This window comes from Dama dama, chromosome 14 (assembly GCF_033118175.1).
Source record: "Dama dama isolate Ldn47 chromosome 14, ASM3311817v1, whole genome shotgun sequence".
NCBI lineage: Eukaryota > Metazoa > Chordata > Mammalia > Artiodactyla > Cervidae > Dama > Dama dama.
The window spans coordinates 39,994,608-40,009,331 of record NC_083694.1 but is presented as its reverse complement, the minus strand read 5'-3'; the positions used below and the strand labels follow the sequence as shown (position 1 = coordinate 40,009,331).

The 14,724-nt window shown below is 52.7% G+C and overlaps 1 protein-coding gene across 1 annotated transcript in view; it reads right to left on the bottom strand.

Annotated features, from left to right (window-relative positions):
* CASZ1 (castor zinc finger 1) overlaps positions 1-11,714 on the bottom strand; it is a 152,130-nt gene extending 140,416 nt beyond the window's left edge. The window contains exon 1 of the mRNA XM_061160418.1: positions 11,582-11,714. The gene's annotated coding sequence lies outside the window, so the exon portion shown is untranslated. The remainder of the gene's footprint in view (positions 1-11,581) is intronic.
* Positions 11,715-14,724: the final 3,010 nt, after the last annotated feature.

The following is a 14,724-nucleotide window of genomic DNA, read 5'->3' as shown; positions in this document are numbered from 1 at the left end:
TGGTGACTACTGTGTTGAACAGAATCCCTCCAGCTACCCCTTTCCCTCCCAACCCAAGAGCTATGTTAGAAATACACAAAAAGTAACCAAAGACAGAAACATGGCCCACTAGGAAGGCCCCCATCCTGGCCCCAACCACCAAGCATCTCCTCCAACCTGTCATGGCCTTTCAGAAATCACTGGTCTGCTTCCAGCTTATCTGTCTCCCTTCCTCTTTTCCTTCCTTCTTTTTTTATCTTTCTTTTCTTTCTTCTTGCCCTTCTCCCCTCCCTCTCATTCCTTCCTTCTTTCAGTTCCTCTATTTCTTTTTCCTCCCTCCTTCCTTCCCTCCGTCCCTATCTTTTTCTCCCTCCCTCCCCTCCTTTCTTTCTTTCTTAGAAAAAAGCATCAATTTAATTAGATAAATCCTCAGAGCACGTGGCCTGGAGTTCGTCATGGAAATTAACCTGCTCCCAGATCTCAGATAGTGAAACAAGAACCGGGGTGTTTTGGCATAGCACGGTGAAATGGGAGAGGCCGATGGAGTTTCATACACTTCATCTTCCATAAGTGCCCCTCGACCCTCCAGTGCTCCCCACTTCACAGCCCCCATGCCCTTGCCTCCTTAGGTCACTGCTGCCGGGCCTCCTCTATTTCTGCTCTGGGCCCTTCCTTCCCCACCTTGACCCAGGCGTGGGGAGTGCTCCCCCCAACCCCGGCTCCAGGCAGGATCATCAAAGGGGAGGGGGGAAACCTTGGCTCCACCCACATCATGCCCCTGCCCTAGCTCCCCTGGCTAGGCCCTCTTGCACCCCATCCAGCTCCAGGTCATCCAGGGGCCCACCTTTGGCTTGGCCAGGGGCTGTCAATCACCTGATTCTGCGCCCAGGGTCCCTACTGTATGCTGCTAGCTGGGCGAAGCCGGGTCCATGAAAGGGTACTGGACGTCAATCCTTAGTGCGCGGTAGCTACGATCGTTCACCTCTCACCTAATTCTCACAAGGTAGGAATTCCAACTCCCATTTTACAGACTTGGAAACAAAGAATTAGAGGAATTCATCCGCCCAGCTGACAGAAACACAGTTCACACGGGGCTCAGCCCAACTGCAGCAGCAGCTCTTGACCCTCTGCCAGCCACACGTCTCCACCACAGCAGAGCCTCTGCGCACGCGCAGACCCCCGCCCCGGCAGTCCGCATCTGGCTCCTGGGCCGCGAGAACACAGAGGCGACTGGCACCCTGAGTGAGTTCCCAGGGTCTGCCCCCCATCCAACCCCCGTGCCTCCCATGTCCAAGGCTTCTGTGATGGACCTCCCCCCATCCCACCCCCTCCGCTCCAGGAACGGTCAGTCTTGGCAACAACAGAAAAGAGAGACCAATGACCCCTGCCGGACTAGGGGCATCTAACTCTGAAAGTGGGCACAGTCTTACTTCTCATCCCCTTCTGATTCATCACCAAAAAATATCAGGAGGACTCCAAGGCAGTCCATAGATGAAACACAAAATTCGGAATTTCCAACTGACCCCACAGTGACCCACACCTAGCAGGGCCCCTGCCCCCAGGTACATAGACAGCTACCTGCCCCCACCCTCACATCTAATGCCTGGTGCGCAGCAAACACGTGCACACTCACCCTGTCGTGGGTCTAGAAGACGTAGGCCTGTTCTAAACACTTCATATGTTTTAGCTTATCTAATCCTCACATCAACCCCACGAGGTATCCCCCGTTTTACAGATGAGAAAACTGAGGCACAGGCTAATTAAGTAAGCAATGTAAGGGCATGATTTTGGCCCCCAGCTAGCGTGCTCCAGAATGCATCCTCTATAGTATACACAGCTCCTCAATGAACCCATGTATCCACACAGTTAAGCACACCACACATCCGGAATGGGCTCCCCTATACTGCCTGAAAAGCAACACCACCCCCCAATTCAGCCCCAAGCTCACAGTGATTTTGATGACTTGCTTTTTTGGGCTTAATATTGTTTTTGAGATTCATCCAGATTGATACATTTAACAGTTCAGTTTCTTTCTTTCTTTTTTTTTTAATTAGTTGTTCATTTTCTAAAAACTGAGTTACACAACTTATCTACCCTCCCCCTTGAAAAAAGAACCATATCAAAACCTGGTACAGAAATGAAACCTCAGCACCACACAATATCCAGGCTCGCGGCTTTCTGGAATGGAATTCACAGGGGTCCCCTTCGAGACTAATACCATGTTATATAAAACTGGCTCCTCTGACATTGTGGGCACCCTGCACTTGACAACGCAACCATGATAAATTCTTCATTACGCTTAGTTATTTCAAAGGTCCTTCACAGCTACAAGCCCAGCTGACGATCAGGGGAACCCTGTAAGGGCAAGAGTGTCAGAGGCCATTTGATAAGAGAGGAAACTGAGGCTCAGAGAGGTCAAATGACTTGCCCAAGGCCACAGAGTGATTTACTGCAGAATCAAAACTGGAATGGGGTCTCCTGATGCCTGCAACTAGACCTCAGCGGAGCTCTGGACCACCCAAGACTTACCTTGTCCCCTCATCCCAGATCAGGGATGCTGGGGCTTGGCCCGCGGTCCAGCACCCCACCCCCAACCAAGGATCAGATTTCCCTGAAATTCCCAAAGGAGACTCCAGGACTAGTGGGCCCGGAAATGGCCCTCACATAGCGAGCTGCACAGCTGAGCTCCCCGGGGGCGAGGGGGGCGGGTGGAGCTGGAGACGCTGGCACAGCCCCCGTGGGTACTCTGCCAGCAATTAGTGCTGGGGAAGGGTGCCAGGCTGGCAGAGCTAATTCCCCCACCCCGTCTTCTCATTTACACACACACACACACACACACACACGCACGCTTACCCACCCGGAGACCAGCAGCAGAGAGGCAGTGCAGCTTCCTTTCGGTAAATCTCGTCAGCAAGGCACACGCAGGGCATGCAATTTGGTCATTACTGCTTTTAAACCACAGAAAAGCAGAATCTACCCGCCATTAACCCGTCCTGCTCCCCCTCCGGGCTTCACACCAGCTCAGTCATCAGCCTTCATCTCTAACTCCCACGCACCCCCTTTTGCATGCTCCCCAGAAGTTGCTTTCCAAAAGAAACAGAGTTTTAAAAACACACACACACAAAACCTGACTACAGTAAGTCAAACCTGAATGGTGTCTTCCTGCCCACCTCTGACCCCAGAGAAAACAATCCATGGTTCTGATGTCACCTTGGCTAAGACCCTTCCTCAAACACCCTAGGAATCCTGGACAATGCCAGTTGGATGAGGGGGAGGCAGCCTTTGGCCTGGAGGAGGAACACTACCTAAGCAGGTGTGGCTCTTCAGATGAGAGCCTGAGTATTGGCCCCCATCCACCTGCGGGGGCCTGGTGTCACAGCTTGACATGGCTCTGCCCTCCAGGTACTGAGGCCAGCAGGGGTGGGAGTGGCCGTGAGAACTGCCCTCCTCACTGCCCACTTCCTCCCTACAGTCCTGGAGCATTGGAAAGAAGCCCACCAGAGCTAGGGACCCTAGAGGGTCCTTAGTTGGCTTTCCAAAATCTGTGAATTCCTTCAAAGTATAAGCAGTATTTGTGCTGGTGAAATTTTTTAATTAAGAACATTCTCAAATGGGTGCACATGAACTCAAAAGAGGAAGAAGCCAAGACCCCCCCTCCCCAACCAACCCCACCCCCATCATGGATTCAGCAGTGCCTCAGACCCAAGTGGCAGAAAACACAGGGCTGGGCTCCAACTGGCCCTCCTGTAAGTGACCTGACCAGCGGCCTTCCTCCCATGGGAGCTGCCCCTGGCCTCCTCCTCGCCTTGCCTGGAAGCTGCTCACTGGGATCGCCGGCCCTGGGAGCCGTGCCATGCCCCCTGGGCCTGTGCCCACTGGCCCTCCCGCCTGTCAGCCAGTGCTGCCCGCAGACCCGGTGGAGGACAGGCACAGCGGAGCCCACCATCCGGGAGGAGAGAGGAAGCCAGCAGCAGCTCAGTCTTGGAAAACCTCGCAGATGCTCTAAGCCACCTAGTGTCCGGAGCTGAGCTCTGGCTGTGGCTCCTTCTCTCCTGCCTCCCAGAGCGGACAATGCACTGGAGCCAGAGCAGGAGTCCAGGGCCTTCTCCAGGAACCCGAGGCCCGAGGGTGGCAGGGACTGAGCTGCCTGGGGAGACAGTGCCCAGGAAGGTGCAAAGGCCCTGAGCCTACAGCAGGGCTGACCCCGGGAAGATGTTCCCAACACCCCTGCTCCTTGTCCCAGCCAGTCACCTGGAGATCCCCAGGGTCGTCTTGGACAACTGTCTCCTCTGGGTTCCTCTGGGTGCCCCCCACCGCAGCCTCCAGGCCCCCTGCAGAGTCCCCCAGACTCTGGGCCTGCCATTCACCCAGGGCTGCTCGGGCCCCTCCCACCCCCTCCTCTGCTCTCTCTTTTCTCTGTGTCCTCAAGACTCCTCTCACCTTGAGAAGTGTTAGGATTACCCAGCATTTACACTCAATGCTCTCCTTTATTCCTTAAGACTTATTAAGAATGATAATGAGTTTCGAAGGAGCCACACGTCTCCCTCTCTCTCTCTCTTCTCCATCCTTCCCTCTCTCTCTCTCCCCCCATCCCCCTCCGCTCTCTTTCTCTACGTGTCTTTTCCACCAAAGACACACAGGACAAATCCAGACCAAAAGGGAAAAAAAAAATTCCAACAATATGGAACAAGGGCACTTGAGGATTTATATTCAACAAATCCCTCTCTCTTCTTCCCTCTCTCTAGTTGTTCTCAATTATTCAGATTAAAAAAGACACACACACACAATTCCCCCTTCCCTTCCCACCGTCCAGGCCACCCCTCGCTCTGCTGGACTTTGAACAGGGGGAGCAGGAGAAGGGCCCAGCTTGCCCGTACACCCTCGTTAACGTGCAGCTCTTAAACGGTTGATTAATTTTTGCAGAATTTACGACGCGCTTTTGCATCCCCCCCACCACCCCGACACCATGGCCTCCGAACCACAGCAACTTAACTTGGTGAACTTGATGAGGGTAGAGACAGGGGTACCCCCCTTTCCAGTGGTCTCCCGTGGCTGGAACCACGGGCTGCCTGGCGACAGAAGGAAGACGCATCATTGATGCCAAAGGCCAAGCAGGAGACAGACCCGCTCACAGAGCGGCGTGGCACCCACAGGGGAGATCACCAGACAGCTAGAAACCAGCCATAGCTAACTTTTGGCCAAGTGGGACTTCTAAATTCCAAAATAAGGAGGCCAGCAGAAAGTGGGCAGAGGGGAAACAATGCTCCCTGGAAACTGACAAGGATGCCCACGTTCCTGCTCACCCGGCCACACCACGCATCCCGGCAGAGGGACCAGCCTTATCGGTCTGCCGGGCTGCCCTTCAGAGAAGGGGAAGAACAGATCCTAATGAAATTACGGTTTTTAAAATGTCTATAAATTAAATCTCTCTCTCTGTGAATCTCCCCCTGCACTCCCTCCTCTCCAAGGCTTGTTTGCCTCTCCTCTGTTCCCTCTGCTCGTGTCTGTTTTTCTGATATAGACATCAAGAGGTTACGGGCTCAATTACAACTCCGCTGGAGTCTCAGCATCAGACTTGCCTGGCCTTCTCTTCTCCTCTTCAGAAACCAGATCCCAAATAAATCTCTCTTCTGCTTTTTATTTTTATTGTGAATGCCAAAAGCCTCAAGATTCATTCAGTTGACTCACAGCCTTTTTTAACTTACTTCAGATGGGGGAACTATCCTTTTTAATTGTGTCCAAGTAGTATAACATAAATGCTTTTCTCTTTATCTCATTCCCTTTTCTTAAGGACACACACAAACCCTTGGCTATATGTGAAATTTCAAAAAGAGGGGCAATAGCATATAAATGTGCCTAATTAGTGTCTGTCTATTGCGGGGGGGGGGGGTGCTGGAGAATATCAGTTGGACACTTTTTTAGTATATTTCTAAAGTTACAGGGTGACATCATAAAGCTTCTTATTAGCAAAAGGTCCATTTGAAAAAGGTGGAACATAAATGGTGACTTCTTTTTTTTTTTTAAAGGAAAACATTGCGTCTACCCCCCCCCCCCCCAATACTGTTACTAGCTACGGAAATGAGATGTGCTGTCTCTATCATTTTACATCCTCAAAAACTGCTCCCTCAAAAAAGGAAAAAAAAGTTTAAAAATCCAAGTCATAGTCAATCTCCATAGCTGTTGATTCCTGAGACGCAGAAACCAGCTTCGAGTTGCATGTAGGTCTAAGGGATAAAAAACAAAAATAATCCTCCACTATTATTCTGGAAATACTAACCAGAGGGGATTCCAAAAGGTACTTTTCCAGGAAAAAGCACTTGAGACAAAGACTGGAGAAAGCTGAAGTTCAAGGTGAATCAAAAAGAAAAACTTTGTCTTTCCAATTAACCAGACTGGGAAAGGGGGGCGGGGGTGAGGGGGCCCTGCACATTACTACCAACTCATTAATTCTTTCCTGTAAACAATGTAATTAAATTCTGCTAAATACAGGAGAAATACTCATTTTGGAGTGCCTCCCCCCACCTCAAAAGCAAATTCCTTCAGGTTACTCCCCCCATGCCAAGACTTCCCCTGCTGTACAACCTTCAGCTGAATTTCCAACCCAGGCGTGGACTGCACTGCTCTCGGCTGCAAGAATGACAGCCTCATATGTCTGAAAGCTGACACTTTAGCTTTTAAAAGAAATGGAGGAAAATAAGCTGTTGACTTCTTGGTTAAAGTATTTTCTTGTTCTAACTCATGTTCTTATGTCACTGGGCTAAAAAAGAGAGCGAGAGAAAGAGAGAGAGAGAAGAGAGATATGACTTTCCTTGAATGATCTGTTTAACCTAAGCCAGAGGAAAAAAAAGAAAGTCATTAATTACTTATGTGAGCTATTGCTTCAGAAAGACAATAAACCTGCCCGGTCGCCATGGATATGACATATTTGCTCTGAAAACAACACAATAATTAGCAAAGGGGAAAGATACAAGGAGAATATGCAAACTCGTGAGTTTAAAGCCACAGTGCTCTTTTCTACCCGTAAGCCTGTTCTGTTTGCAATCCAAATCAAACAAATTTTTAAAATATAGCAAAGAGGGAAATAACAGGAATGACTCCTCTCTCCTCTGAGCTAAGAAGTAACAACCACTCCACCCTCTTCCAAAATAAAATAATATAAAAGAGAACCAGGATGGTAGAAGAAGAAAAAAAAAATATTGCCTCTGTTTTATTTCCTATAGCAGGGGTGGAGTCTGAGGTTTGTTTTTTCTTCTTTTTTTAAAAAGTGTTCTCTTATTTAGCATTGGACCTTCTGGCCAGATATAAATTTATTTATAAAGCCAAATGCCCTGTGTGCGGCTCAACTCTCCCCAAAGTAAGTGGAGATATCAAGGAGTGGAAGTGGGGGGCTTGAGTTGAAAAAGCAAAACAGTATACTCTGAAAGCATCAGCTCCAGAGAGGGACATCCACTCCCCTCACCTTCAAGAAGATGGAACCCAGGCCTTACTTTAATATTAAAAATGCATTAAATGGTTTTACCTACAACTTAGTCCCAGAGGATCATTAGGAAATGCAATCGCTTTGTATCATATCTGTCAGCGTGATAAATATCTGAGTTCAGAGTGGGTTTGCAATTCTTCAGAGTGTCACAAACCAAGATAATTTTTTTCTGCCTTACTTTTGTAATTCACCGCACCCACTCCCTTCAAAGTCACAAGTCTACAGAAAAATACCTGAGGAGAGGAGAAGAGGAAAAGGGGGGAAAAGTTGATATGCTTTCACACACCAGACAGAGGTTACTGATATTCTCCTAAAAAGTAGAAAAATGAAGACTTTAAAATATTTGGGTGAGTACTTTTTTTAAAGTACTCCATTAAGTTTGAGCAAAAACTCCTTTCCCCCTCTTCCCAGAGGCTAGTTTTCCAAAAACAGATGGTCAGGATCTAAATGAGAAGCAAATATACCTCAACCCCCACAGGCAGAGAAATCTAACTTTGAACTTCTTTTTAAATTAAAAAAAAAAAAATGTGTGGGGGGGCAAGATAAACTATTAATAAGTATAAAAAATTAGCTGAGCTACAAGTTTTATTTTTCTTATTAAAAAATTCTTTAAACACAAGGAGAGCAGATATATAGGAGAGGTTCACATTTGACTGACTTCCTATTTTTTTTTTAACAATAGTGTTGTGTTTTTTTTTTTTAAGATTGGATTCTTTGATCTTGAAAGAATTTTGCTCTTATATTATGGGGGAGAAGAGGGTGGTGGTGAAATGATCTGTTTTAAATGATGATGCAACTTAGGGATCAAAGCCTTGGCTTTCTTCTAGCCATAATAAGCAGTACTTGCCACAAAGCGTGAGTCTCCGGGCTCCTCTCCTTCGTAAGAAGGAAATAAAATGCACCGAGACTCAGAGAAATACGCGAAGTGTCTGCAAGGTGCAAAGTCTAAAAAACAAAACAAAAAAAGGCAGGGGGACTGAAAAAAGAGGGAGGCACTGCCCCTTTAAACGTTTTAGTGCATATGGAGTTTGATTTCTGAAAGAGATCAGTTTAACATCTCCATAGAAACCAGCAACAGATTATCATCAACAGAATAAATAACTAGTCTAATAAATTAAACAGGAGGCATAAGATCGCTGGAAACCTGATTACTGAAGTTCAACAATATTCCCCATAAACTCTCGTTAACCGCCTCTAAGGTGGCTAACAGGATGGGGCGGGGGGGGGGGGGGGGCGGTGGTGTCAATCTCTCCAATTCGCAGGATTCCGGGGAGAGAGACGGTGGCCGCTGCCGGGAAGGGAAAAGTTTCCCACCTTGCCCTGGAGAGAGTCTCAGAGCTCCAGTGAGGTGAAAGCCAGAACGCCGAAGTTTGGGAAGTGGGAAAGCGGCTGGGCGTCAGCGGAGGCAGTGCGAATCGCCGGAGATGGCGCGGGACGCGACGCCCGCCCGGGACGCACAGCCTCGCCGCCACCAGGGCGCAAACCCGGAGCTTTGCGCTCGGGCGCGGAATGGCCCAGCGCCCCCTCTGGGCACGTGGAGCGCAGCCCGGGCGCAGCCCCCGGGGACCAACTACCCCCCTCACCACGCCCGGCGCAGCTGCTCCTGCTCAGCCCGGACAGCTCCCTTTAGGACGGCGACGTGTGTGTGTGTGTGTGTGTGTGTGTGTGTGTGTGTGTGTGTGTGTGTGTGTGTGTGTGTGTGTGTGTGGTGTGTGTGTGTGTGTGTGCGCGCGCGCGCCGTTGCCGGGGCCGGGGCGGGGGGTGGGGGGGGGCGCACCAATTTACCCGGCGATCTGTTTTCCAGTCCCCTCGCGCGCTCTCATCGCGCGTCTGTACCAGCTTAGAGGCGCCCTACATTTACCAACTTTGCCCTACGACTACCCTGGCCTTTTCCCCCTCGCCGCCCCTATTTCTGCGTGTATGGGATGTTGGCGGGACAACCACACACTCTAAGGGTCGTGGCCTCAGACTCCGTCGGGGCAGAGACCCATAACCCGGAGTCACCCCCTCGGTCCAGCCGCGTTTGGGGGAGCTCCAGGCTCGTTGGAGGGGTGTTGTTGCTGCTTCGCTGGTGGACAAGTCATACACACCGTACATGTTCCCGCACCCTCCCCAGCGTGACTGGAAGGAGGTCCTCACCGCACCCAGGGCCCACTTCCCAAGCTGACGCTGGTCAGGAGGAACTTGTGTGGAAGGATGAAGCGGACCCCTGACTCCCTCGGCACTCCTTTCCTCCCCCAACTCCGGACCCGGGTCGGGGATGGCTTGGAAGAAGAATCTGCGCCCACCCCCTAGAGAAAAATCTATTATTATTATCTTAATCTACGCCCCCAAAGTGTCCCTCCCGCCGTGATTGACGGCGCATACACCTGTTCCCCTCGCCGAGGAGCTTCCAACGCTGGGGACAGACATTCGCCCCAAAGCTCTGCAGCGGCCCAGAACCCGCCCGCCGCCCTCGCCCGGCCAGCCCCCGCCCGCCGCCCTAGTGCACCCCTGCCTCGTACCTTGCCACCCCAGCGGCCGCCCCCTCCCCTCCCAGGCCCGGCTCCCCAGCCCGCACGCTCCCGGCCGCGCTGGCTTCGGAAAGAGAGAAAGAACAGAAAGCAAAACTTCCTGGCGGCCGACGGCCATCAGCTGCACATTCTGCAAATGCCACCGAGTAAAAATAAACCGGCCGCCGCTCCGCCCGGCCGGCTCACCCCGGGCGCACGACTCGGCCCCCTGCCCCGGGACTGTCCGTCCGGCCGGATCCCCCATTCCGGTGCGCCCCCTGGAGCCCCGCTCCCCGACACTCCTCCGCCAGCCACCGCGCGCTCCTTTGCCCAGAAACTCGACCCCAAGTGGCCAGGCGGCCCGGCCCTCTCCCTTTCGGTGCCCCCCTGTATTCCCACAAGCTACCATTCTCGGTCCTCCTCCTGGTGCCTATTTCAGCCGTGCGCCCCTGGATTCAGGGCTCCCCTTCCCCAGCTCCTGAGCCCCGAGGTCACCCTCAGCCCACTCTGGGGGGTAGAGACCCCACTAGACCTTCGCCCAGCTCGGCCGAGCCCCCTAGGAGCGCACGGCTCCACCCGCCCACCCGCCTGCCAGCCCGGCGTCCCAAGTCCCCGGACGCAACTTCTCTCCCAGCGCACACGACAACCGCGGCAACTCCCCCGAACTTTTCCCGGGACCCAAGCGGGCTCCGGCCGACAGTCATACGGCCCTGAGCCGGCGCCCCGGCTCCCTGTGCCCAGCCAAGCCAGCCCTGCACCCGGGGAGGCTGGGGTGGGGGTGGGGGGCAGTGAGGAGCGCCACTTGCCTTGCCCGGAGCAGCGCACTTAAGACAAACTTCCCAGGCACAAATGAAAACGGGGGTGCCGTCCCCCCCAGCCAAGCAACCTCTCGCCTTCGTTTTCCCACCAGGAGGCACCCCTTGGCACCCCACAGTCAACACTGCCTACCTCTGCCGGTAGCACTTACACCCCAGTATTGGGGCACAAGAGTCAGTTGGAGGGGCTCCCCACCCACCCCTTCCCTTGAACAAAGTCTTGCAAAGTCACCCCAGGCGCCCCTCACCCCTGCCTCCTTCTCAGCCCGGGAGAGCGCAAGAACCCCTGCAGCTCGGGGGGCTGGGGGGGAGCGTAGGGGGAAGGAGTGATTACCGGGTATTCGCGAGCACCTGCCCCCCCCCCCGCCCCGAGCCCGCACCGCGGGGTGCGCCCCCACCCTATTTGCAAAGTCCTGCACTCGCGCCTGGCGCCTCCCCCTCTTCTCCGCTACCCCGCCGCCCCCTCAGTTGGAGTAAGTGACCCCCAGGAGCAGCAGCCCTCTCCTTCCCCGGAATCGCGCGCTGGGCATTCCCTGGCCGCGGCGGGCGACGCGCCGCCCTGCGCCCGGGTGCCAGCCCTCCGTGCCCCCTGCCTCCCGCACGGCCGGAGTTGGGTGGCAGCCGCCGCGCGCAGGCTGGCTGGCTGGCTGGCTCTCTAGATCGCTCGCTCGCTCGCCCGCTCCCGGCTGCAAGCGGCAGCCCCGGGGGTGGGGGACTGCACCCGGACAGGGGGCGAGGCAGGGAAGCACCCCGGGAGGGCGGCGGAGCTGAGGGGGTCGGAGGGGGCGCGGCGGAGGGAGCGCCGAGTCTCTTACCTGCACTTGGGGCGGCTTTGGGTGACTTTCCAAGTCCGGGGGAAAAATGTGTGTGTGTTTGGGATGGAGCGCCGCGGGCGCGCATGCGCTGCCCAAAGTTGCCGGATCCCGGATTTTTCGCTCCCAGTCTCCGCTCTCGCCCGCTGTGATTATGGAATTCTCCGCGGCCGAGCGGGCGAGTGGGTGGCATGCAAAACCCGGGCCGGATCGCGGGGCCGGGCTCCGCTCCACCCTCACACCCCCAGACCTTCCCCTCCCGGTTTCTACCCACCCGCCGCCCCGGTTGAGCTCTGCTGGCGCGCGCGGCTACACCCGGCCTGCGGAGCAGCATCTGAGCACAAGTCTCTTTTTTGCGGCTGGAGAAGCCTTCTCCATCCCAGACAGAGTGGAGTAGAGGCCGGGGGACAAGAGAGGAGGGACAGGAGTGCGCTACTTTCCACCTGTTCTGAACCTCGCGAACCACTCTGCTTCCCAATTTTCCACTGAAGAACTAGCTCTGTTCTGCAAGTTAGGATGTTAGAATTGCTGAACCCAGAAGAATGTGATGTTCTCACTGTCTGATACCTGCTTTGCACTTATTCTTTGCCAGGGAGTTTTTCATTCAGTCCATTGTGCAAAAAATAAATCCGTAAGTGAACAAGATAGGTTGTGAAAAATGAACCTGGGGCCCGGGGCGAGGGGTGGGAGAGAGTTGCAGATAATGTACATTAAAACAAATGGATAATATTATTTCAGAGAGTGAAAGGATCTTGAGGAAAATAAAACAAGGCAGTAAGATAAAGAGTATCTTGGGAGGGCTAATTTCCCTTGCCCAGGTGATAAAGAAGGCCTCTTTGAGGGGAGACCTTCATACTCCATTGGAGATCAACACCCCTTTTGTCCCTTCGCCCAACTTGCCCACCTCCCAGGTGGTCTGAGGTGGCCACACCAGGCTGAGTTTCGAAGTCAGAAGCAGTAGCTCTGCTCCTGCCTTTCACAGCCAGACCATGCCAGGACTGAGCTAGTCACTGTACCTGTTTTCCCTTTTGAACAAGGACAGGGTGGAAATGGACTTGAAAGAAAGGAGGAAACACATCCAGGGTGAGATAAGGAGAAATTGACTACAATAGTAAACAAATAGGTACATGATTTATTAAATAAATGAATAAAAATTCAGAGTATGACCAGCAGCTTGGAGAAGTGTTCAAGAGAAACATTGAACTAGGAGGAAGAGCTACCATCTGGTCAACACCTTTGGGGCTTGGTTGACTTCAGGGCATCATCTGCAAGATCTCAGCAAAGCCTCTCAGGACTAGGGAGCAGTGATGACCTGAGAAGTGGGGAGGTAGGTACTCTAACTTTTGATTTGGGCTCATTCCACTCCTAGGACAGTGTAAATACATGATAGGCAGCTCGGGCTTTGGGGTCAGACCTCAGTCACTCACCAGCCAGGTGACCTTGAGTAAGATATTTGACCCCTCTGTGCCTCAGTTTCCTCAAGAGTAAAATGGGGATAATAATAGTACTATTGCCAGGGCAGATTGAGAAGCTAAAATGAGTTAATGCAGGAAAAGTGACTCGGCCAAGGCAGTGATTGATCAATGCCAGTAATTGTCGTTGCTCCCTGGACATCCAGTGTTCCCTCTCCTTCTCATTTCTTCCTGTCCTCTCTCCCTCCCTTCTCTTCGTCTGTCCTTTCTTCTCCCACAACAGTCCTGCACTCAGTCATTTATTCAGCAGGCATCTGCCGAGCCCCAGTGAAGAGTGCATCCTTCCTAAGGCCGGGAAGATAAAAATGAACTAAGAGGTTTTGCCTCTGAGGAACTGATTGAGGAATTTGCTCGTCTCTCCCCTCCCTCTTTTCCCACTATAAGGCTCAACTGCCCCCCTCCACACACTCCCCAAAAGCTACAGTCACCCACCAAACTTTTATTAAAACATTTATTCTTCCCTCCATTTTTCCCTCAGATGCTTCACAATTCTCCCATCCCCCAAGATGTCTTTCTATCTCCTCTGAGGGAACCTCATCTGGGGTGGTGGAAGCTGGAAACAGTGGCAAGCCTGGGAGGAGGGAGGGGGACACTGGGGTGAGGTGAAAAGAGAGGGCTCCCTCTTCCTTTCCCACCACCCCCAACTCAAAGAAAAAAAAGTAAAACAAACTGAGGGACCAGAAGAAAGCACTCCACCCAAAATTAGCCCTCCTCTTGAAAACCTCTAGTACCTTCTCCCCATTCCTTTCACAGGGGCTGAAATCAGATGCTCTTTTCCTCATTTTCTTCATCTTAGCATTTCCTGAGCTTTCCCTAAAATAAAATACAAACTCTTTCCCATGGTCGGCAAGATCTGGCCACTGCCTGTCCTTGGACCTCACCTCCTTCCACCCTCCCCTTGGTCACATTGTCCCAACACACTAGCCTCTTGCTGCCCTGGACATCACCAAGCTTGTCACTACCTCAGGGCCTTTGCACTTGTCCCCTCTGCCCAGATCCGGCTGCTTCCTTGCATCATTCTGCTCACATGTTACCTCCTCAGGGAGGCTTTCTCCCTAAAGCAGCTCCCAGCCTTTCTCTCTCATTTTGCTCTGTTTGAATGTCTTCGGAGATTTTGCTTATTCATTTGTTTCTGTATTTCCTGTCCAGCTGCCCCTGCTACAACGGGAGCTCCTTGGAGGCAGGGACCTTGTTCTGTGTCCCCTCATGTCCTCAACACCTCAGCCTGGCACCTAGTGGGTCCTTGCTCTCTGGGGTGAATGGAGATAAGCCTCTATGGTCTCCTGCCCTTGAGGGACCTATCTGCAGGAGAACGACTAGAAAGCTCCCAGGACAAAGTTTGGGGGAGGGAAGAGGAACTGGTACAACCTGAGGGCTGCCAGGAGTTGCCAAGTTGGATCTGTGGCTTTGCCAAATTTCCCGCTCTCTGACTTTTGGCCAAGGGTTGATAGTGGGGAAGCAGATGGCTCTGGTGACCCGAAACTCAACAGAAGAGGCTGCACAGGCAGGAGGGGAAGTGGGGTCAACTAAGGACCCTATGGAAGCCGTCCTTCTAGCCCCCTGCTTCTGGGTGGGCTGCCCATGCTCAAGGGCCTGTCCCATTTCTAAATCTTCTGGGAAGACCCTCCCCACTAGACTGTGAGCTTCCCCATGGTAGGGTCTGTGCTTTTGTCA